The 25,907-nt window shown below is 39.6% G+C and overlaps 1 protein-coding gene across 5 annotated transcripts in view; it reads right to left on the reverse strand.

The window, feature by feature from the left end:
• Positions 1 to 22,257, reverse strand: part of LOC143017416 (carbohydrate sulfotransferase 1-like) — an 89,579-nt gene extending 67,322 nt beyond the window's left edge. For 2 of the 5 annotated variants that reach the window (XM_076206607.1, XM_076192414.1), the window contains exon 1: positions 21,996 to 22,251. The gene's annotated coding sequence lies outside the window, so the exon portion shown is untranslated. Of the gene's footprint in view, positions 1 to 21,995 lie in introns of all 5 variants that reach the window. The other 3 variants (XM_076199449.1, XM_076185463.1, XM_076179222.1) reach the window with 3 other exon arrangements.
• Positions 22,258 to 25,907: the final 3,650 nt, after the last annotated feature.

Genomic DNA, 25,907 nt, shown 5'->3' on the forward strand with positions numbered 1-25,907 from the left:
TTCTTTTTCATAAACACTCATCTAGGTAAGTAATCTTAGTCAATACACAAACACTCATCTAGATAATTAATCTTGGTCAATACACACAAACACACACATACACGCACTCATGCATCCATACACTCAAATGAGTATTAGTACCAATCACACAGACTGATTCCCATCAAACTCTAAATAAATAGATTGAACACAAACAATTCCCACCATAGCATGTTTTATTAATTACCAAGTGTTTCAAACTGTACAATTCCTTTGCTCTCTTTATCTCTCATTTACTGACCCTACGAAAGAGTTACCTATAGTCACAGGTAACTAAAGGAACGTGCTGCAGAAAATTTACCCATGGCGTCCCCCGACTGTGCTTCTTTTCGGCAAAATGACGCCATTTCTAGATTTTGTGGCAGCAAACAATTGGTGACCTAAAGTTACCATCAACCAAAAGCCTTCGCCATTCGAGACCCCAAGAATCAGCCACAAGCTCCATGATTTACAGGTAAGGAACTTACACCAGGATCCTCCCTCCCACTAAAGACGTCTCTTTGCCCTGTGCTCACACAGCAGATGGCTTAGTCATTGGAGTTAGTTTTATCATCTAAAGAGGCCGCCCCTTATCTGGCGCTATTCACAAGAGGATAACGGGGTGCGTTACTGTTTTCAATGGATAAATGGACATTTATTTAATCACTTCTGTCCAAGAACCACCTCTCAGAGGGACAAAATCATCTGGAAGTAGCCAATTCTTCAATAGGATTCCATTGTAATGAAGGAAGACGGATCCATAAAAAAGCGCATACTACGCAGGAATGCTGTTGGTGTCCATCAACATGATGACGTAAGGAGGCTAGAACTGTGTTGCACAATACCTGAACGTTTAGTTGCGATTTCAAAATTCTTCTGTCTCGCTACATTATGGTTCTCGGCATCCATGTCTGTAATGCGATTTAATTATAATGAGTACTGACTCGTTACTTTGAACTGTAGGTGCGTCCTCTGTACTGTTTTTCTTCTGCCACCAGACGTTTCTATTCAGCTACAACGTGCTAAGTATAGAGTTTTCCAATGCTCCATTATACACTGAGTATGCAAATATATTTTTCCCTCGGATAATCATGCATGTTATGATTTCGATATCACTTGTGTGTTTCCTCCAGAGGAGCATGTTTATGGCATATTTCGCAGACATATAATGAAGGTCATACCCATCCTGTGTTTCTATATGGAACACTGATCGATTCAACTTGGTACAAACCATGACAAACAAGTGGGTGATGTATAGGAGTGGGATGGGTGGGGGTGGGTTCATGTCTTGTCTGACTACCTTCCTTATAAGGAGAAGAAGCCTTTTGGTATATAGATACACAGAGATAGACAAAACCACGTTGACCTTTCTTTCCCTCTATCACAGAAAGTATATTTTCCAAATTATATTATGTTCGGTGACTGTTCCATATATCCACAATTTCGAATGGAGTCAACTCGGCTGGTGGACTGTGGACTGACAAGTGGTCGACCCCGACTATCTCATACCCCGTTTCCCTGGTGTAAACGGGATCCTGCTTGCACGTGGACACACTCAGTCTTTTTTTTTTTCTACCTCACTCTACTACTAAACCCCCAATCCTTAGCCCCTTTTCTTTCTTGTGCCTCTCGACAAACAGTAACCTTACACAGTTTTAGAAAAGCGTCTCCCGTCCTTCCTCAACAGACATTCCTCTCTCTTGTAATGTCCCTTTTACCGCATCCATCCATCTCATCCTAGGACGCAAAAACACACAATCATGAATCAACAAAAACAGTATCAATCATCCTATTAGGTCCGCATCGAGATGTAAGGAAAATGAGTTGTTGTTAATATTTTTGTGTAAAATGTAAAATAATTAATATAATGGCAGTTATGCGAAATGAATATTCATGATGGCCAATTATGAATAAATTCATTAACAGTTTTAGTACACCATAGCCTACAAACACCTTTAAACTCAAGATGTAAGGTAGGAAGGAAAGCAACTCATAAGCAAGGGCTGCCACATTAATAGTTTTAATAAAGGAGGTGCTTCGCTGCACGTAAAAGTTCAGGAACAACTAACGGTTTCACTCTCAGCACACAAGGACAACGACAGGCAGCCACTCTGCTAGTCGGTAGTTCAAGTCTGCTTCGGAAGTCATTCGACGGCCTCATATAACTCCCATCAGCCTCCGACCACAAGTCGCGGTTTGCCCGCGGCGATCAGCATTTTCAATCCACCTACGTCACCCAAACCCCCTAGTGGAGCATTTCTTAACCTTTTCCGACTCTAGCACTCCTATAGCCAGGACTAGGAAGTCTATCATCCCCTAACTCTGGTTAACATCTGATTACAAGAAGAATAAAGGAATGTGAAGTAAATTACTGGCATGTATTCATCCCTTCCCTGGGCCCCCTAAAATTTATTTCAGCACCCCCAGGAAGTGCTAGCAGCCGAGGTTAAGAAATGCTACCCTTGTAGCTCCTGCCACTCGAGACAAATGCTTCCTTTCTTTTAATAATCAAGTTGCAACTCTGTTACCTTTTTATGTTCCTTTTATATTATGTTTTTTTATGCTCCTTTATATTTATTAACAATAAGTTTATCTTTGTGTGTATGTACTATCAGGGGCACAGAAAAAGAAAAGGATGGGGGCTGTCCCTGCTTTTGGGCACGCCCTAAGAAAGGTGAAAGATTGATGCTGCAATGGATTGTTCTGTAAGAACAATCCATTGCAGCATCAGCCCCCATCCTTTTCTTTTTCTGTGCCCCTGATAGTACATACACACAAAGATAAACTTATTGTTAATAAATACAGTTGAGTCTACAACTTTTTCAACAATATTATTCTTAAGGGTCACTTGGTTGTTTGAGACATTACAAAATATAATTTCGACATCAAATGGTATATGTTGGAAACAATATATAATTCAGCATTTTCTCCATTAACAATTTCTAACATTATACATCTTATAGGTAACTACCAGGTCTTATAACTAATCCATAGAATGTACTTATGGTTTCATCAAAATTTATGCATGTTACGATTTACTTGTTATTTTTGCCATTGTACTATCAGTATTGCATCGCAAAATTTTAATTCCAAGGGAATCCTTAAGGAAAAAATATTATACCGTTCAGCCCCAAAGCCATCTTTGACAATTCAACAGTCTAAAATGTGTTGGAGAAAGCTTTGCATTATGTCACAAAGTCTGCATTCAGCTACTGAACTTGTCAGAGGAATTGATCTCCAAACATTATACTACCTACAATGATGTCTAACGATTAAGACTCTCAAAGAACAGAATGGACGTTAGGAAAGGAACATCATCCGGCACTGAAGCTAACTACCTGGAACAATGTCTAACGGCTAAGACATTATCATGGGACAGAATGAACATCAGGAAGGCAACATAAATAAGTGATAAAACAAAAACAAAAAATGAGTGTTGGAAGAGAAGAAAATGTCAGAACACGCACACTGGTACACTAAAACTATTCACAGTTACATTCCATTTAAGGAAAAGCAACCTCCGAATTAGTCTCGTTCATATTGGGTTGATAAACAGAAAATTATTGAGAAAAGAAAGAAAAGATATTTATCAATTCATTCATTTATTTACACATTTCCTCATGTATTACTTATCTATTTTTACTTATTACTTATCTATTCATTTAAAATATTCTAGATCACCAAACGACTGTCAAATATAGGTAACAACCCAGAATAATTTGAAAAAGACAATCTGGAAAGACACAATTTAAAAAAAAATTGGAAATGTAATTCAAGAAAATCCAATGGGTGGATTACGGAGCTCTTCTATCATTAATGACAATATTAACAAACAATATATTGACAATATTGACAAACAATATATTGACAATATTGACAAACAATATATTGACTATTGACAAACAATATATTGACAATATTGACAAACAATATATTGACAATATTGACAATATTGCGGCGGAAAAGAAATATTCAAAGAAGGCAATAGGGGGAAAGGGTGTTAGAAACTAAGTGATAATTTTTTAAGTAACAGTAAAACAATGCTGTGTGACTGGTCTGTAGAAATGTCACCAAAGTCCCTGAAGTATCGACAACATGAAACTTATGTAGTCAATACTCCCATACGGATGCTGCCCATAGGGCTGTTTCCTGTATCTGTTCCACAGAAGAGAGGATGCTGAGAGCGGTCGCAGCTAAGTGAAGCAGTGTGGTTAAACTAGCTTTGGCTGTCGGGTTCTGCGTTCATGACGTGCATTTCATTGCACTGCTTCTGACTCAGTGTGCAAGATTACAGGGCGATCCCCAAGGTGTTTGGATTTCTTTTTTCCTGACCACCCCTTTAAAAGGAGAGAAGGGATACTGGTTCATAATGCAACTTGGCATGACAATAAAAACAAAACTCCCAGATTTACTTTTGACCTTTCGAGTGGACAGAATTGCCCCATGCTTGACGGTTGGACTTGTGAAGACAACTCACCTCAGTGGCCTTGGACGTCTGTCGGTAGTGAAAGTACAAACTGACCCTTGTCTTGAAACCAAGTACAGCGCTGCAGATTGAACTCGGATACGAAAAATAACTCGACCAAGTATTTACAGCAAAGCTTACGTAATCGCCCATATCCGTTATTCAATTCCCTTCTCTTCCCTTTTTTTTTCTGTATCATTCTTTCTCTATTTCTCCCCACTTCAGACTTATTTTCTATCTCCTCTCTTTAATCGAGTGTATGATTTTCATAGACCCCCTTTATGGTTCTACACCACCTCTTACTTCCCCGATGCCCCTCCTCCACCAACAATGTAGGTTATGTAGGTTACTCACAGAAAATGGGTGCAAAGAACATGAGCTTGCGCAGGATACGTGACATTAGTGTTTCAACCCTCATACCCTAAAGTTCAAATCCAAGTCATCCTGATACCCGCTCTCCAATATTAGCCCACTGCTCGCGACATTTGATATAACTTTTCAGAGAAAATAGCTAAAATTTAGGGACTTTTTATTATCATTTTCAGTAAATAAATTATTAAAGTATGATTCTTATACTAAATATTTCCTAACTGTCAATTTGTTTTCCGCATTATATATTCAATATTTTCCATTATGTCTTTCTGGTTACTTCAAAAACCGGTCTCGATACCCACTAGGGATATCAAGCCCAACATGAACGGGGTCTCGATCACTCGAGAACCCGTTCAGGCAACGGGCCACCTTTCGACAATTAAATCAAATCGCCCTAGGTTTACCGCAACAAATGACGATGTGTTACGTCACTGGAGAGTTATGAGGAGAGATATAAATACTAATGGAGTGCTACGATTAAAGAAGATAACCAGGGTTCAGGAAGTACAAAATAATTCAATTCGATAGGAGACATTCAAATTGGTGGGATTGAAGGCAAGGGGCGGTGAGAGGAGGGGAAGGAGGATGGGGGAGGAGGGAGGAGGGAAAGAAAGGAAACGAAGCATGGGAAGAAGTGGAAGAAGTTGAAGAAGAGAGAAAAGGAACGAGCTGACTTTTGGAGATAGGAGACTGCAGTAAGTAGTGATGGTGAACAGATCTATTTTCAGGTCTATTTTCTTTGTGCAAGAGGAGCTAATGGTGCTATGCTTGTTGCCACGCGATCATCTTTTTGTGTTGGCGGCATAGCTTTCCTCGCATCAGCTGCCCCGTTTACAAAGATGTATTAGGACAACGGAGTCCAAAGGCTCATTCAAAAGGACCTTGTTAAAACCTTAGGGGTAATCTAACAAACTTGTATGTATGTATGTATATATATATATATATATATATATATATATATATACACATTTATTTATTGTTATTCATATTATCATAAATTCTATTTATTTATTTATCATTATTTTTTCACGTCCGGCCTAGTTATGGACCAAAAGGTCTCCTGTCGGCATGCTCCGCCTTTGTAATATATATGTTGTTTTCCAGGATAGCTTTGTTTACTTCCTCCATTATTTTTACTTTCAGCGATTACGAGAATGGGGAAGATTTCGAAGAGGGCTACAAAAAGAATCCTATAACGGTATGACTAGAAATACCGCCAGAAGAGGTTGAAGGGAAAATGAAGGGTTGAAGTGGGAGTGAGCGACTGATGTAAGATCATAGGAACCGGATAGGAACTTGAGATAGCGCGTAACGTGATATACCATCAGAGGTAAGTTAAACGACGATGGCGTAAGAGGTTGAGTGGGGAGAAGGAGTTGACGTCGTTTTGCTTAAACCATTTGGTCTACTTTGAAAATATGGGTCTGAATGACGTTATATCGTTCTATTTAAGTTCTGAAACCCTCCCACTCCTTAATGGGTGAAAGGAGAGCGTAGGAATAAGAAAATGTAGCAAGTCAGAGAGAATCGAGTAGGTGCAAAGCTAAAACATGGAGATTAATTTTTCTCTCTCTCGCTCATTTTTTGTTTTTTACTCTTTACTATTTCCTAACGTGAAGTTCGCATAATTCACGTGAAAGGTGTAACACATTTCATGCGATTACCGTAATATACTGTCAATATGAACTTCTTCATTATTTTTTTCTGTCTACCTTAATAGCATTTAACACTACCTTGGAGCCCAGCATGCTCGGGTAAGAACTCTGGACACGATGCGGACTCGAATCCTCTTTTGCACTTGCGTTGATGTACTAGGAGGATTCAACCAGAGGATCTTTATGACTCCCAGTCGAGCTCGCGATATCAAACACGAAGCATGAAGGAACAGACAAAGCCGTTCAGAAACTAAAAGAATGGAGTATGGAGGGGTGACGAAGACGGAAACAATAAGGGCAACGTAATTCTGGAAAGAATGGAGAATACAAACAAGAGCGCATACAACTCATGTTGTGTTCACGATCATAATTGTTGCCGCGCTCCACTCCCTTGACGTCGGTATCCTGGCTGTGGGGACGCGAACGCTGGTGTGCGGATTGAAGCTGAATTAACCAAACATATACTATCAAATTATATGTTTGAAACTAAATTAAACAAGCAGATATTTCTAAATTATAATTCATTGTATCTGCATGAGAAGCGAGTGCAGTGTGAAATGTGCTATAACTATTTAAATATGCTATATCAGCCAGCAGGTTTGTCTGTAGCCTGGGCCATGATCTTATCCGCAAACTTAAGTGAAACAAAGACTCCCTACAGAAGTTGCACCTTTATTTTTAGAGTTCGAGGCCTGGCCGTGTGTGGTTTAGTCCAAATGAAAATACGATTCCCCACCCCGGGGACACTGGCGTCGTTCATCTTGTGTCCCTTAGGTCAGTAGCATTTAATTAGCCCTCTGGTAAGACGCCCAGTGTTTACATAGGCTTAACCCTGGCAATATAGATCGGGTTGCCCTCGACGCAGATGGTTACGTGCTGGGAAGGGGCGATAAATCTGGAGTTGCTGTAGAAGTATTGCCACAGTAACAACAGCACCGCAGTGTCACAAGTTTCAAATATGTTGGGTCAAGAGCGACGGTGAATGTAAAGATTTTTTTTTCTCTGGCAGCACTTATTGGACGACCGTACCCAGGGCTGCAGGCCGAGGAAGTGTGAAGAACACATTGGATTTGTGACGAGAACCTTGCGGCAACCTTCGTCCCTTGCGGGTTTCTTGTTACGTAATCGAGGTGCCCTAATAAGTGAGCACGGAGGAGGATTCCGGGGGTGTACAGGTGAGCAACACCTTACACAAGTGAAAGTCCGCCTGTAAGATCTCGCAACCATGAACTTCATGTCGCTGGCTCGCTGGACAAGCTATCCCTTGCACCACCACAACTCTCAAGAGCAACGAGGATGGTGTACTGAATAAAGAGGAACATATATGAGGTGGAAGGCGATGTAAGAAACCATCTTTTCAGATGTCTAGTAAGGCACACGGTCAATATCAAACAAATACATTAAGTTTAAATGGAAGAAATGTATCTCTTGGCAAAATAATATAACTTTGCGACACCTATAGATATAAACACACATATATACACGAACATAAATTATATATATTGTAGCGACGATCTACAGAGAATTGGAGGATGAGCAAATGTGTTTGCGTGTTGGTTATGTACCTATATGTGTATTTATTCACATAGAACTCCAAAGAAAATATGATCCCGCACTGCGCCTCCCACTCTATATATCGTTCTTTTCCACGTTAGATGTTATGACATACATAGTTGTTCATATGTTCAGTGTTCTATTAGATACAGGAGAATCGCAAGGCTGGTTGGTTGGGTACTTGTACAAGGAGAATCTAAGAACTATACAAACTTGCCAAATGTTAATAATTCTTTTACTCTTGTGTTTTTCGTAATATGTAGTGACTTCAGTTAAAAATATTCATAGTGACATGCACAAATATGGCATTTCAAATTCTTAAATATCAATTAATGAACAAGTCAATTTTTGGATACAGTAAAGTAATACTGTATATTGCCAGTACGTTTTGACTTGCTGATTGATATACCAAACTTTCATGTGTTTACAGTTTAAACTACTAGATTTATCAAGTGTCATAAATCAAATTAAACTATACATACCTTTAAAGCAGTAATCACTATGCACAATTTTTGTCCACTGTCAGATAAATAGGGCCGTGTAATACAGACTGGTCACTTTTCGCAAATTTTTCGTAATATTCTTCCTCTTTCTCCTGGAGGCCTTTGACCTTCCTGTCCGCATGTGACAGTCTATGGGGCCATTCGAGAGAGCTCTTTCCGCTTATTTCCACACCTGGTAACCCTACAGAACGAAGAATCCTAATCAAAAAGTCCCGCCTCCCTCCATGACGCATCTCCGACAGCATTTGTTTTTCTTGGTGAAACGTTTTAAAGAACCTGTAATCAAACGTAGGTCTTCCGTCGGCTGCAAGCTACACAGATGCCGATCGATGGGTTTCATGGTCCCCTGTCACCTCTGGGCTCCTTTTGTCCTTGTAAACGAAACCTTATCATCACCCTTTGTGACGTCACGAACATTGACATAAGGATAAAATCACAACACGTGGCGCAAATATGACAACGTAGAACCTGACGTTGCACAGCGAAAAAAAACTCTTGTCTTCAAACCAAGTCTATGTATGATATAGTTAACGAACAAGGATCGTTAACGAACAGTGGTCGTTTTCGTAGGAGCTATGACATCTGTATCAAAACAGTCAGAGATTTCCACCTAGTAACACGAGGCCTTTCCCTGACCAAAGAAGGCAAGCTAACCCAGAGACCACCCCGACTGTAAGGGTGAAGATGGGAGGACAAAAGGTGATGGCGTGAGGGCGAAGCAGGATATCTCTCTTTACTTTTCGTTTAGCTTTCTTATTTCAACGGTAGCGTCGCTATCGCTCACGTCAATTATACGCTTTTTCATGTTTTTTTCTCATAATCGATGGTTCTTTCTCTGTTGGTTTCCTTCGCACATTTTGCAGGATCATCACAACACCGGTGCTTACCTCAGTTCGCATTCTAGAGACATCTACTTCGCTGAGTCATCTCCTAGCAGAAATAGAAAAAAACACGTCAACTAATTCGAAACAGCACATATCGGAGTAGGAGCTGACCGCTGTAACCACGAGAACACCACTGCTACTCAGATACGATGGGATAAGGGCTAGCAAAGAAACAGGGTGAGAAGGTAGGTAGGGTGAAAATGGGGTTGGAAAATAAAGAACAGCCGGGAGTGCGAAAGAGGGTGCCAGGAGATAATGTGAAGCGAGACGAAATGGTGAGGTAGGGAGGAAGGAGGTGAGGAAGAATGTGAAAGGGAGAATATAAGGATGAGACAGAGTGAGGGAGAGGGGGGGAAAGGGTACATGTGAAGTCGACACGGAGGAAGTGTGTGAAAGGGAGAAAAGAATGGAAGGAAGGGTATAGGAGAGTGCACCCGGTGGAAATCCTGTAAACTGGGGCATCCATGTTCATATCGAGGGCAAGAAACAGTTGCAATCGATCCGAGGAGGTCAAGGTTCAAAAGGGACGAACAGGTAACAGTTGGCTGTGCATCCTGTCCGCGGAGGGGCGCGGTGGAGGTAGAGCGCGAAGGGGGGAATTATTTCTGTCTAAGCTCTTATTGCGATGGCAGTGTAGCAACCGTTGCTGTGCAAGGTGCACTAGGAATGCTATTTTCTAAATTCGCTACCAGTGCGGTTCCCTCAAATGTCTTCCTTCATTTTCTCTGAACTTATCTCCAACATGGTGCTTCATAATCCCGAACACAGGAAAAGACTGTGCATATGATGATGCAAGAGAATTTCCTTGGTGAAAGTGGAAGTTGATTGCGAAGGGCTCTTCAAATCGTGCACTGGGTGCACACAGATCACCAACTTCTTCATGTGACTTTTTTTTAACCTTTATTTTCTCCTGGTTGTTTTTATTTTTTCCTTTTGCGTAACACCTCTTGATACTGCAATTGTAACGTCTCAAACATTCAAGTGAACGGTACAACCGTGATGGTAAGCCAGACATGAAAATGTGCAACTCAGGACTCGAACGCGGAGAGGCTCAGAATACGAGCCGACCACTCTGACCACGAGACGAAGACGCTCTCCTACCCTCCACCCCTTAAATCAGCTGACAGACCGAGGAAGAAGAAACTTGATAGTAAGTCACGAGTGATACGACGAGAGAAGAATGATGAGAAGTTAAAATAGATATAATAAAATAGTATGAGTTGATGAAAAAATAAATTACACGATGAGAAATTTTGGTTCGAAGTTCATAGTGGTCCAGTGTGCTTGGTCGGCGTCATCAAGTTCGTTGGTTTGGTGGATTTTCTCTCCTGCTAATATTGTAATAGCACGTTTATATATATATATATATATATATATATATATATATATATATATATATATATATATATATATATATATATATATATATATATATATACACATACATACAGACACACACATACATATATATATATATATATATATATATATATACATACAGACAGACACATACAGATATATATATATATATATATATATATATATATATATATATATATATATATATATATATATATATATATAGTGAATATTTGGAGTCTTGGATCCATATTGGTGAAGAGAGTAAAGCATCAGACTCGATTTGAAGGGTTTATTAAGCCCGACGTTTCGATTCCCGTCAAGGAATCGTCTACGGGGGGTAATGGGTAACCTACAGTGAACTCATAGATTCTTTAGAAAATTGCAGACGGACGATCAACTTCCGTTCTAGACGTCAACGTCAAATGTGTAGGAGGCACCCTCGTAACCCATGTTTACAGGAAACCTACGCACACACTTCTGGGCTACAGCAGCTGCCATCCAGACTGCCACAAGAACAGTGTGATCAGGACACTTTTGAACAGAGCAGATAAAATCTGTTCCACGATGGAAGCAAAGAAACACCTAATGCAAAACCGTGCTAAAAAAAAAAAAGACGTACCAACACACAAGTACAGTCCACGCACGGCACACTGAATCACAATCCCATACATCAAAGGTGCTTCTGAAGTCACTGCCAAAGTGCTACGAGACAACGGAATACAAGTGGCCCACAAACCCTGCAACACCTTACACAAGAACCTCACTAAAGTGAAAGAAATTGAAGACCACACACAACGGACCGGAGTAGTTTACCGCATAGGCTGCTCTGATTGTGACATAGAGTACATAGGGGAAACGGAGAAGAAACTAGCGATGCAATGAAACGGGAAGACCCGAAATCTGCCCTATACAATCACACCAAATTACCAACCCATCATCGACTGAGACGGAACCAAAGCAATACACAGATAACAACAAAAGGAATTATATTTTAGAAGCATGGTAGACCGAATACAACTGCATAAACAGGAGCATTGGCCTCAATCTTGCCTATCTAGGGACTAGGAGTACGACTGTTGAATGCACCCATAGCAGCGACTTACTGTGTTAACGATTTCTAGTATTTTGTATTTATACTTTTCAGCAATGTGTTATATATGTATTTTCCTACCCCTCTTTTTCTGTTTTATTTTCTCTTTTTTCTTTTGCGTTCTGTTTCTCTTCTTTTTCAAGTAGGTTCTTGATGCACTTGGCATCCTATTCTCAGAGATCACTTGGTTCCCACTCTTCCAGTTCCCCATCAGACACTTAACATGTTTCAGTTCAACATACCTTTTCATGTTTACTTGTCACTATTTCTTATTTCATCAATGTGCTTTATTTCATTGCAGTTGGTTTTTGACCAGGTCCTCTCTTACTTAACTTTGTGTGACATTTGGTCACACAAAGCACCTTCCCAGCCAAGAGCCACTTTCCTTTTTCAGTCACAACATTTCTTTTTCTTCGCCCATTTAGATGATATCTCGATGTTTAACCTGTACACGTTGTTCTTCTGTGTAGATCTATTTAATACGGGTTCACATGATAGTTACTTATTTGCACGCGTGACCATTTATTCCTCCACATGGGACACTTGGTCCGCCACCTTGGTGGTTGTGTTTCACATGTGTGTGTTTTGTTTTGTTTTTTCTCACGTTACTTCTTGCTTCATTTTTGTTGTAGGTTACTATTTTTGTATTTTACCTCTGTTTAATTTGACTGTATGTTATTGTTTAATATCTCACTTTTGGTGTCTTTCTCTGTATCTTAGTACATTAAATAGTACATATTTCGTCATGATTACCCATATGCACGCGTGACCACTATCCCTTCACATGGGATAATGGTCACGGTGTTTGTGTTTCTCGTGTTATCCTTTTGTTTCACTTTTATCATATGTTATTGTTTTTTTTTTTTGTCTCATGTTACCCTTTTGTTTCATTTTCATTTTACGTTATTGTTTTTGTGTCACTCTTGGTGTATTCTCTGTATTTCATTACATTAAATGGTACAAATTTAGTCATGATTAACATTGCCAGGACTTCACCAAGGTAATCTCCCAGTTGCTTCGCGGACCACACAAAAACGAGTTCACTGTATGTAACCCATTATACACCCTGAAAATGATTCCTGGGCGGGAATCGAAACTTCGGATTTAATAAACCCTTCAAATAGTCTGGTGTTTTACACTTTTCATCACACACAGTGTATATATATATATATATATATATATATATATATATATATATATATATATATATATATATATATATATATATATATATATATATATATTATATATATAATGTGTGTGTGAGCGCGCGCCGGTCTAGTATGTGATCTACATTCAATTGTGCTCTACAACTTAAATCTAAACTAGCTTGTGATCTACATTCAAAATATTGTTACAAATTTCCAATTATAGTTAGAAGAGTAAGTTAAACATTAAGAAAAAGATTTCTATTTCATACCAGAAACATGAATATTGTGACTATTTGTATATAGCACGGATATCATCTAAAATGCAATAAAGGGATTTTGCTCCTTTGATCTTAAAATCTTCCATCAAGTGAAATATAAATGAGATTGAAAAGTTTACAGTGGAACACTTTTTTTGGAAGACGAATTTTAGCTTCTAGTCACGACCGCTCGATGTTCTGCATATGCGTTCCTTCTTAACATAGCTTTGCTGGTGGTTAACAGTGGAATGGATGTAATAGCTATTCAGATTCAAATATTGCAGTAATTCCTCGGAGTGGATGACAGAGCCTGCTTGCACTCCTCTCAGGATAATTGGCTTCAGAGTAGCTCTGTCTCTTTTTGGAACATAGAAGTAGCAACGAACTAAGCCATTTTGAGTCCGAAGACCCATGGACCATCTTTTCTTCGTCCATGATTTCTATTATTCACAACATCTGCCTCACTGTCAATTGATTCGGGTCTTTGATCACTGGTAAGAAGACGACCTCAAGTATATCCTCTTCTTCCAGCAAAACATGCCTCGTCTATTTGAATAGGATTTTCGGCAGTTCCCACCATTTGTCTTCTTTTATCGACAGACACAACTGAGGAGCAGACTTCCATGCACACACTGAACCAGCCGCATTTAGTACTTCTGGTTTTTCCACTCACAGGCTATATCATATCGGTATGTAGATCACATATAATACCGACACACGCACGCACGCACGCGCACACACACACAAATATATATATATATATATATATAAAATATGTGTGTGTGTGCGTCTGTAAGCATGCACATAAAGCAACTAATGTATAGAAATAGATACTAAGCAATTATGATTACGTTCGTATAGCTGCAAGCATTTGCCTATGCCTTGTTTCATCCCTGACTACGAACAGTTCACCATGAAGGTCCTTGAGAAGAACATCAATATGGTGGATGGAGTCACATCTCTTCTTTTAGTCGTAACCTTTCACGTGAAGGTTCGCTTTGGAATGTGACGGTCTTCTTCATAACGCCAGGGCGCTTTTACCTATACCGGCTCTCCTCATATACTTGTAGGAATATAATGGTTAATAAATACATCATTATCATTGTTACTATTATTGTAATTATTTTTCATTGTTATTATTACTAATAAGTAATATATCTTTAATCATTACTAAAATAATTATTATCATAATGGTTAATAAATACATCATTATCATTGTTACTATTATTGTAATTATTTTTCATTGTTATTATTACTAATAAGTAATATATCTTTAATCATTACTAAAATAATTATTATCATAATGGTTAATAAATACATCATTATCATTGTTACTATTATTGTAATTATTTTTCATTGTTATTATTACTAATAAGTAATATATCTTTAATCATTACTAAAATAATTATTATCATAATTATTACTGTTAATATCATTCTTCTTATTGTTGTTATTACTATTGCCATTGCAGCCCGTAACTATTTCTTTGAATGACGCAACAGGAGAGGAGAGGATTAGGCACCTCTTACACTCTCTGGAAAGATGCTTCTTACTGCCAAGTCTCTCAGACACGATGAAGTACTCACAAGATGCTGGGACGAGTAGAATCCCTGAAAAGTATGAAAAGCTGAAAGACAGACCCGAATATACAACCCTCAGACCTTTGGGGCCCAACACGTCCACTTGCTCTCCGAAAAGCGGAGAAAGGAAACGGGTGAGATAACAACAATCTACATTTGAAAGCCATACGATGACGTCAATGGGAGACCATCTAGAGTTGTGACGAGTTATGATAAGAGCAAGTTAGTCGTATAGAGTTGATTAACTAGTCATTACCATCAGTAGTACCACCTCAGAAGCATCACCGCCACGACGAAAACGAGACAGATACCGCGCGCGTGTTAGTGTGTATAGTTACATATTGGAAGCAATATGATTTTTCGAACAGTGGCGACAGCTGCTCCACATCACATCACCAATTCGTTAAGGGTAATTTGATAAAAGATAAGCTAAGTGATAAAATACATGATAAATATGAGACTAAGGAATGTGCATGAAGAAAAATTCACCCAATTCCAGATGATTACTAAAGCACAGCAGGCACAGTCCCTAGTAGGGTTTACAAGAACTTTGGGGTCTACGAACAATACAAATGACAACTATTTTCATTTTCTTCCCAAATTATTTATTCATCAGTGCTATTGGTGTTTAGTTCTATAAAAATATAACAAAATAATGACCGCCCATATTTGCCAGCGTCCTACATGTTTATTCAAATCTTGTTTCGTCACACCTCTCCAACACTCGAAAAAGACAGCCTTCGCCAGGTTCGATGAGCACAGCGGCAGCAGCCAGTGTACTGGTACAGCTTTCTTCAACAACAAATATACAAATAACCTACCTCATTGTCTTGGCCAACCCCAACCGACAGACGTGTTATGCGCCTCAGAAGAATGTCAAAGGTACTCTATTCAATCTCTCCCTTTCCGACCGAAATATATATATATATTTTTTTCATTTACATTACGTTCCATTTGCCGTTAAAGGCACAAACGTAAACTAGACTGCCTAGATTATTATCGTTTTGTTACGAAAAGCAAATGATCTGCCCAGACTACTTCTTATTTTATCAAGCACAATACGCAACCATAGCGCTCTTGAGCCTTCGAAAAGACAATTGTTGTGTTTGAGTGGGAATGGGAACCTTCACGTGAACTCCAAGTTATATTGCTATGTTGCCACTGGCCACAAAGAAAAAAAAACTTCCGTCCTAAGTGGCTCCTTTCTTCTGTCGCCAGACGATTTTATTGAGGTACACCAAAGACAACAGAAGTGACAGAGTATCACACAGCCGGCAACAAAGACGATAGCGCCATCTTGCATAATTCCATTAAACCACATGGCTTCTGTTTGCCTCAACAAAATCTATAAAGTGCGCCACGCTACTGAAGAGTGCAACGATGACGGACTTCTTTCAATGGTGATATTGCATTAGAGGTGATGGTGTGTTGATCTCTTTCAACAAACACTCTACGCACTTGTATCATTTCATTCCGTCACCCTGAAATAATTTCATAATCTAATCGCTAGTAATGCAGCCTAAGATTACACGTTTTGCGGTGGGCAAGAGGCTAACGCCACAATTTCGTCTTTGGAAACGCATGGTTTTGAATCCTGCCTGGTGACCTTTTACTTCAGTGAAATTGTCAGCCTCCGGGCGTAAGACTTATGTCCTCCAAGTACAGTAGGAAACCAGTAGCATGGTATTGTACCAGATACACAAACTTGGTCGTAGGGCACGTGCTCCCTTCGTGTGAACGATAGCTACGTTGTTGTGGCAATAAGAAAAACACCAAACACTTTATAACGATCATGATATCAACATCTTTCACAGGTGATAGCACATTTTTGCAAGAGCACTGACATTCCTATATCCACAAGGTTACCCTCTGCGATGGGAGTTCTCTGAAGACGAATTGTCGACTTAGATACGTCGCATCTGAACTCGCAATATTGCGGGAACGTGGATGGATAATGAATTCCCCTTAGTACAGGGAAGGAGGCGATCTGGTATCAGATACTTATTGTTCAGTCTTCCTTTCTCGTCGTCGTCGTTGTTGCTGTTATTCTTCTTCTCCTCTCTCCTTTATCGCGTTTTTTCCACTAATGGAGTACTGGCAGCACAAGTTTTATACAGTCCGTTTGTTATAGGCTTTAGTGGCACCCTTATAGGATATCGTTGGTTCGAAGGAGTGTCACAGCACAATACTCCTTCCTTGCCCTCCCCTCTCTCCCTTTCTTCATATGCCCACTTCCCTTCCTCGATTTTGACCCACGAGCAGCAGTATAAGGCTACTCCGTCACCATCGATCAGCTGTTGCCCCGAGATTCTGAGTAAAAACCCACGACCCCGTGGTAGCATGCAACGGTTCTCGATTCCCAACACAAAAATCTTTCCAGGAAGGAAGAATGGACTGGTTATTGTGCAGAAGTAGGACGGGGGGGGGGGGGTTCCCCGGTGCAAAAAAACTCTTGGCAGGTTCGATCGACTTGCCTCAGCTATGGGTCTTGCAGCCCTCTCCTACATCAAGGGTTGTCTCTTGTGGAAACAACCCAGTGTATGTATCAAACTAGAGACCGTACCAGGAGACCCAGTCTAGGCCTGTAACCAGCATATATACTTCGTGAACATAAGAATGGAGATTGCAAGAGACCATAAGGCCTACACTAGGCAGTTCCATCACCACCCACCGTCCTCGTTATTCCATTCCCTGACCGCTCTATTGGTAAATTACTAAAATTAGATCTTGCCTATTTCCATTTTAAATCTAAATTTGTCCAATTTTAACCCACTACTAAGAGTCCTCCCCTGCTTCTTAAAGTGGTGACCTTGTCTGCATGACCTCATTTGAATACCTGTATTAGATCACCTTGCACTCTACGTCTTTCCAGAATGTAAGTCAAGGTACCTAAGTCTGTCTTCGTAAGGTAAATTTCTAAGCCCATGTATCATTTTGGTCAGTCTCCTCTATACGGATTCTAGTTAATCAATAACTGAAATTCATCTGTCATTTCACCAACATCAGCTACGGATGTGCCTCTATCCGAATATGTGGAAAATCCAAGAGCGTTGTCAGTCACGTAACTTCTAACAGTGCTACTAGCTGACATTTATACATCTGTGGTTCTATATCTGAGAAAAATGTGATTTGATTCTCAGTGTATTCATTAGTACTGCTGTAAGGTCCCGAAGTACTGCGAATTCATTACCACATTAGAAAGCGTCATAATTTGAAGACACGGGGGGAAGTATCGCGACCTGTTCAAACTCGAATGCATGACGACAAAGCGTGATTCCTTAAAGAGTTACCAAGTTGCTGTCCTGCCGCTACTATCATAGCCGTTACTATCCGCCCCTGCCTACATCAAAGCTGTTGCTGTGCGTACGTAGATGTGGCTGTTGGTCGTGCCTCCACTGCAGCTGTCCCTGCTCCAATCATCCTCCCAGCTGGCTCTGTATCCAGAGGAGACGCCGTTGTCCCGGGTCCTCACGAAGATTTTGCTTTCATCACCGCAGTTTAACTCATAAAGTCCTGCCAACATCTTTTATTTCTGCCCTGGGCTCAACTCCACATCGGGTATATCAGAGCTTATGTTGAATGTAACTGGGTAAATAGGGACATTTTTTTTTATTTTGTCCTCTTTTATGTATGTGTCGTGACTAGACTTGTCAGTTATTGGGTCAGTATTAAACATATAGAAGATAAAAATAAGGTAAGGCCGCCCAATATAGAGACTGTTTTATGCAGTCAATGTTTTATGGACTTAGTGACATCGCTACGGAACAAGTCACTCAGCACTCTTTTGTCATATTAGAGAACAGTCTCTATTCAAAGAACGCTGATCACTTTCAACTTCTACTGTCCTTCTGTTCTGCTGTTTCAAATAAATATTTCCTTCGTCACCTCCACGACTCAATTTTTGGGTGCGGTATTGTCCCCAAGGATAAAAGCGCTGAATATTAGTCAAAATACTAAACACTACCAGGTAATGTTACTGAATTCCCAACCCTTAAATGATGTCTCCCACTTAGGAAAAATGTGGGTTTAACAGAACTGTTTAAGGATAGCAAATACCGACAAAACCTTTGTTGATTCCACAAAGTTTCACGATGCAATCAAGGTTTCGTCCTCAACTAGAATAGAAATGGCGATTTTCTCTTTTTTATTCTATATACCCTGATGAATAAGGGTAGTCAGTAGGAACCGGTGAGAGGAATTTGAATTTCTTGTAGGATGTGCACATCAAACAAGATGTTTTTTCTCATAACCTAACTCCCGAGGTTGGTCATTCAGACAAGCAAAAAAAGAATGATGTGAAGCAGTTTCAAGCTATCGTGTTGGAATAGAGAAACTGAATTAGCCAAAGTCAAAGAGGAAATATTACCGTGTGAATCTTTAGAGTAAACACCTACACTCCCTGACAGCGAGGCTCATTTGAACTTAAAACGACTAAAGCTCAAAGATTAGAAATCGGAGGATCAGACGAAGAAATATGAATCAGCATTCGAATCGAAGAAATCTGAATCTGAGAAGTTAGCGGAGAGAGAGAGAGAGAGAGAGAGAGAGAGAGAGAGAGAGAGAGAGAGAGAGAGAGAGAGAGAGAGAGAGAGAGAGAGAGAGAGAGAGAGAGAGAGAGAGAGAGAGAGAGTATAACGTTATTTATATGGAGCACAATGCGAACACGTGTCCCCTGCCAACTGCGTGACCCTTCCTCCACTCCACTATCCATCATTACATAATTCGGGAATAAATCCCGGCAGATTAATATAGACATCTGCGGTTACGATATCATTCAATTTAGTGAATTGATAGTTGTAGATTTAGGATTAATATTGAGATACAGCAATTAATCATATCAAGCTGTATGAAATCAGTATTCTAGAATGCTTAGTATGTAAAAACATTAAATAACGAATTATGCAACTTTACTTTTTTCCGTTTAAATTGTTTTCCATTTAAATTGAGAGGCCTATAATTTTTGTTTATACAGTATATCTATGATTTTTATAAAACATTATGTAAGGGACTCTACGTCATAGGACCAAGCATGATCCACTACACTCCCCAGAAATGTTCTTACCAATATATATTTTTCATTAATCTTCTTTAAATTTAGTCAGCTGAGAGCGTTACTGTCGGACCGGTAATGCGTTACCGAAAAATCTGGGGTACATTTCCGTCAATTCGTAACCGATTAATTATCATTTCCTTAGAGCGGTCCGCGTTACTGCGTATGTGTATATGTATATACATATACGCAGATTTTTCGGTAACGCACAACCTGCCCGGCGGTAGCGCACTACTTGACTGACGGTAACGCATTACCTGACCAGCGGTAACGCATTACCTGACCGGCGGTTATGCATTACCTGATCGGCGGTAACGCACTACTTGACCGGCGGTAACGCACTACCTGACCGGCGGTTACGCACTACCTGATCGGCGGTAACGCACTACTTGACCGGCGGTAACGCACTACATGACCGGCGGTAACGCACTACCTGACCGGCGGTTACGCACTACCTGATCGGCGGTAACGCACTACTTGACCGGCGGTAACGCACTACATGACCGGCGGTAACGCATTACCTGACCGGAGGTAACGCACCCACATCTGAAATTTACCACCTGGTGACTTCTCCGTCTAGAGCAGTGGTTCTTAACCTTTTTTGGCAGCGACCCAAAATTTTGCACAAATCAAGCATCGCGACCCAAGCCTACAAATAAATTTTCTGCTTTGGAATTTTTATTTAATCATGGTCTGCTTAGAATTCTAAAACTAGGCATCATGTATTTTAATCATTACAGTATATAATTATGATATATTTGTAGTGGGAAAATAATTATTTTCTGCAAACCCTTAGCGACCCAATAAAATGGCTTGGCGACCCAAATTTGGGTCGCGACCCTGGGGTTAAGAACCACTGGTCTAGAGTGTTGGTTCTGGTGTGTTACTTATCACTAATTTCCCATGTATGAAGGTTATCTATTGCGCACATGGTGCAACATTTTCACCTCAGATGTGAAGTTGTACCTCCCATAGACCTTTAGCAACGAGAAGTCAAAGGTCACTAGGCGTTCGGGCCCCTTTTTATGCTGTTCAGGAAATTATTTGAAACTGACCAGAGGTGTTGTGATTCGTGATTGGGGAGTGATATAAAATTTACCCCCAATCATAGACCTCATATAAACACGATAGTATAAAGTGGAAACACGACAAAGCGTGTGCTAAACTAGTGAGGGGACGCGTTCTGAATCAGTCTCCCCTCAACAAATACCATTATCCTTTCCTCTTTCCCCATACTCATAACTCATCCCACGCCCGAAGCCGACGCACATATCACCACCACCAGAAAAGAGACGAAGAAAATAACCAAGTGGCCCATTGAACACAGTAAGATATGAAAAAATATATATTAGAATTGAAATAATTATTACAATATTCAACAAAGACATGATGGTTTGTGCAATAATTGTACTTTTCTGGGTTCGATGAGCCCCTGCCGATCACAAGTATATAGTTTTTTGTTTTATATGTGAATGTTGTAATTTCACCTAGATTAAACTTACACTGTCAGTATTATGTATTAAAAGGGGTGAGGAAATTTTTCGGAAGCCATAATATTCTCCACAATATAAGTACCGCAAACTGTATAAAGCATCGATGCTCATTTCTTTGCCAGTTCTAGCCCGTCGAACATCAATTTACACTTCACCATTGTTACGCTCCATCACAAGATAATCCGTAATACCAGTGTAACGTGCCCCGTTCTACGCCGGGTAGTGGCTAACATTATTGGGACCCTGATGCTGAACTGTTTAGAGACAGGAAGAAGGCTTCATAACCAGCCAATTAAAGAAAACAAAAGTAAATAAATAAAAATAAAATAAATAAACTTCCGTTTAGGGGCATCAACGCTTCACTGGTTCCGCGAAATTATACAATAATGATTATTGAAAAAATAACACCATCCATGAAGCATGTTCTAATGAGCTTCAGAATACTCTAGCATATTACTACAAACATGACAACACCTTGAGGAATGTCTGACAGCTACTACACATAAACAATCCAGGAGTTGCAACGGCGTGCATTATGATTATCAAAACAATTCTACTCACCTTAGTCTTGAATGCACAGCACTGTAACACATCACCACAAGGATGGGAGTCCTTAGGATATTTTAGACAACATATAACATAACCATAAGCGTAACAACACCATAAACACGTATTTTGCGCCCCACGGATATGAAAGCGTCCTCCGACCGGACCACAGGATTAGAGCAAAGTACGTACTTTGTCCGTTAGTGGTCTGGGGCGTCAGTGGCGGGGCAGAACCGCTCTCCCACACGTCTTACACACACGCTAGCTGGGGTGATACTGACTGCAGCATTGATGGTGTTGCACTGTGACGCGTATGGCCCCGGCGGTTCCAATCACTAACCCCATTACTTAGAGTTGCATTCGGTGCTCCTGTCCTTTGGAGTTCTGTCCTCATGCGATTCTAATCGTGAATGGAGTGTGTCAACAACCACCTTCTGCATTTCATCGCGTTAGAAGCTGCGTAGTCGATGACTGTTTATTCAATCCCTTACAAGAATCGCATCTGTTTGCTACAGGACATACAGTAATGCCTGCTTACTCCACGACCAGTAAAATGGAAGTTTTCCATCGATGTAATTCAAACAGTTGCGATATTCACGTCTCATTGAGAAAGGAAAAATAAAAAGCGTAAACGTCATTTCATTTGCAAGATTGATCACCTACACACAAGTGAAATAAACTTCTTCCCCAAATAATGATGCCAGTGCCAAGCCTCCCCTGACAGCGAGGATCATAAACTTGAAACAACTAATACTCAAAAGCTCAGAAATCGGAGACTGTGAATTATGAGGCGGAGCTTGAACTTGACAGTGAACTCTCTCTGCAGAGCTTGGGCATTCCTTGAGTTGCATAGGTTTGCGCACTGAAAAACTGCCGACCTTGAACTGGAGATGTTATTATTCTAATCTTATTATCATCATTGTTACTATTATTATTATTGTCATTATTATTATTATTAGTAGTAGTAGTAGTAGTAGTAGTAATTATTAGTATTATTAGTATTATTAGTATTCGTATTAGTATTAGTATTATTAGTATTAGTATTATTAGTATTGTTGTTAGTATTATTAATTAGTATTATCAGTATTAGTATTGTTGTTAGTATTATTATTTATTAGTATTATCAGTATTAGTATTATTAGTATTAGTATTATTAGCATTAGCAGTAGTAGTAGTAGTAGTGGCAGTACTATCATTATTATTATTATCATTATTATTTTTGTTATTATTGTTATTATTATTATTATTATTATTATTATTATTATTATTATCATCATCATCATCATCATCATCATCATCATCATCATCATCATCATCATCATCATCATCATCATCATCATCATCATCATCATCATCATCATCATCATCATCATCATCATCATCATCATCATCATCATCATCATCATCATCATTATTATTATTATTATTATTATTATAATCATCATCATCATCATCATCATCATCATTATTATTATTATTATTATTATTATTATTATTGTTATCATTATTATTACCATTATCATTATAATAATTTCATCTTGAACACCTTGAACCCAGAATCACCAATCCTCTGTTGCCATTCATTTATTCATTTTCATTACGTTTATTTATTCGTTATTTCTTCCGTATTCAGAAAATGAACATGTGCAACGAATTTTCCCTCACATGCGTCATACGTAAACCTAAACAATATATCTCATCTTTGTAAATAACTGTCGCAAATTATGTCTCACGCCATAGTCACTTTTCGAATTTTTGTATTCCAAAAAATATCGAAATAAAATTGGGAAAATGTTAGGTTAGAACTGGTTAGGTTACAGTTGGTTACGTTAGGTAGTGCTAAGATTTTAAGAAAATTTTTATATAAAGAGTAAAAATCGTGACCGTTGTCTAGAGATGAAATTTTTGAAAAACTATTCTCCAAATATTGACCTTTTTTATCCATGTTTGCAGAAATTTCCCCTCCCACTTCCCTTGATGCTCCGTACTGGCGTGGAGAATTTTCGAAAACATGCATGCGCCTGGCTCAAGTAAAATTGAATGATTAAAACCTCGTTTTCACGACTCAGAATGCGAAGCAAGCGCTTGAACCACTGGCCCTCAGCCTCTTTACACGCAATTGATATGATACCCATGGCGTGGGTACCCTCGTTTAAATCTCATACTGGTAATCAGTATGGCTCCCCAGTCTGTTCTCTTATCTTGCGACCAAGAGCTCATTACCACCTTCTGTCGGTTGCAGCCATCTACACTGACGAGTCAGCGCGTCAGCGTTATTGTCGGGATCCCAGTGGAGTTGAACAATCTGGACAATATCATTCAGCTCGTGGGTGAAATCGAAGTGATTCTGATTGATCGAAGCCTTCCTTGGTCTGACTTGTCTTGTAGGTTTGGTCGTTTGCTAATCTGTAAAATATGCAAATACACTGAAAGTATAAAGGAAAAAATACTAAACGCCCTATTGTTTTTTCTGGGGTGTAATTTCAACCTCTAAAAATATTCTCTTGGGGAAAATTTGTTTATTGGACTTTGATGGCAAATGGGACTAAGGCGAAGATATTATTAGGTATCTAATTTCTTAATGTTTCGTCTTGAAGGACCTTGGTGCGAAACGTAAATCAATCAGTATGCTCCATCCCAGCAAGATCTACGAACATGAGACGGCGAAGTGTCTGAAAATTAAAAATTCTCCTCGTGTGTTAGTTCCTCTACCACGCACAGTCCAATTTGCAAAACCAGTCCACGAAGATATGGGGTTTGTTGTGATGCTCTCAACCCTTAAATATAATATAGTCTTTTGGCGTTAGTCTGAACAAAAGCTGTTTAGTGCGAAGGGATTAAACTCGTGTGCTGAGAATTTAAGTGGTACTGTGTGAGGTATATGTCAATGTGTACCACACTTGCTACGCTGTTGTCCTCCACGACTTGGCACAGTTCTACCCGAAAGCTTGGGAGAATGTGAAAGGCATCTCGCCCTAAAACTAATAATAATAATGAAGACCGGACATGGTAAACTGATGTGGGTAAATACAAACTGAAAGCAAATATGTACTGAATACTGAAAAACATCAAAACATGAAATAATAATAAAAATAATAGGAACTTATTCTGTTGAGCTGAGGTTCTAATGTTTGCTTGTCTAGCGACTACTAGCAACTGTCATTTGCCCTTTTCGCCAAACTCCCTGTCTGCCCAGCCCTAAGCACAAGCGATTCTGGCTAGATATGCGAGTATGCCGTAGGAAGATTGTTGTCCTGATATCCCCCCGGGTTTCGGTTACATGAATAGCTGAGAATGTGTTCCACCACACGCTTTCGTCTTCAAGTACGCGGAGGAAGGGGAAAGATGTTCGCTATTTGACAAGCAGGCTTCGAATGCAAATTGCCATAGGGATGAGTTACTTGTCCACTCTACGAAGCAACGAAATTACGTAATCCGTGTCTGACAACAGCAGTGCGCACACGTGCTCTAAGATCGTGAACATCTGCCGGGAAAAAATGGCAAATTAAAATTTACGCTTTAACAAGTCCGTGATATAATTATCCATCAATTAATTATCTCACGATTAGATGCAGTACCGATACAAAGTATCTTGCTAAATCATTAATATTTGTTCTTCCTCAAGGTTCTGTATGTTTTGTTTTTCCTCTTCTCTCGTTTGCTCCGGTCACTGCATCAATCAAATATCTTTCTCGGTCAACCTACTGGTTTCCTTTTTGTGGCATCCAGGCATAATGTTTCTGAGGATAATTTTGCTTTTCCATACGTCTCACATGTCCATCATCTCAGCTGGTTTATTTCTATGTATATTAGTATGAAGAGGACCTCAACTCTCTTCGTTCATCCTTACTCCTCATTCATCACTCCTCGTTACTCCCGTTAGGCGGAATACGGGCATCCCTACTTCCTCCATTTTGTTCTTATTTG

The sequence above is a fragment of the Oratosquilla oratoria genome, chromosome 1 (assembly GCF_046742065.1).
Source record: "Oratosquilla oratoria isolate Oo_2021 chromosome 1, ASM4674206v1, whole genome shotgun sequence".
In the NCBI taxonomy this organism is placed as follows: domain Eukaryota; kingdom Metazoa; phylum Arthropoda; class Malacostraca; order Stomatopoda; family Squillidae; genus Oratosquilla; species Oratosquilla oratoria.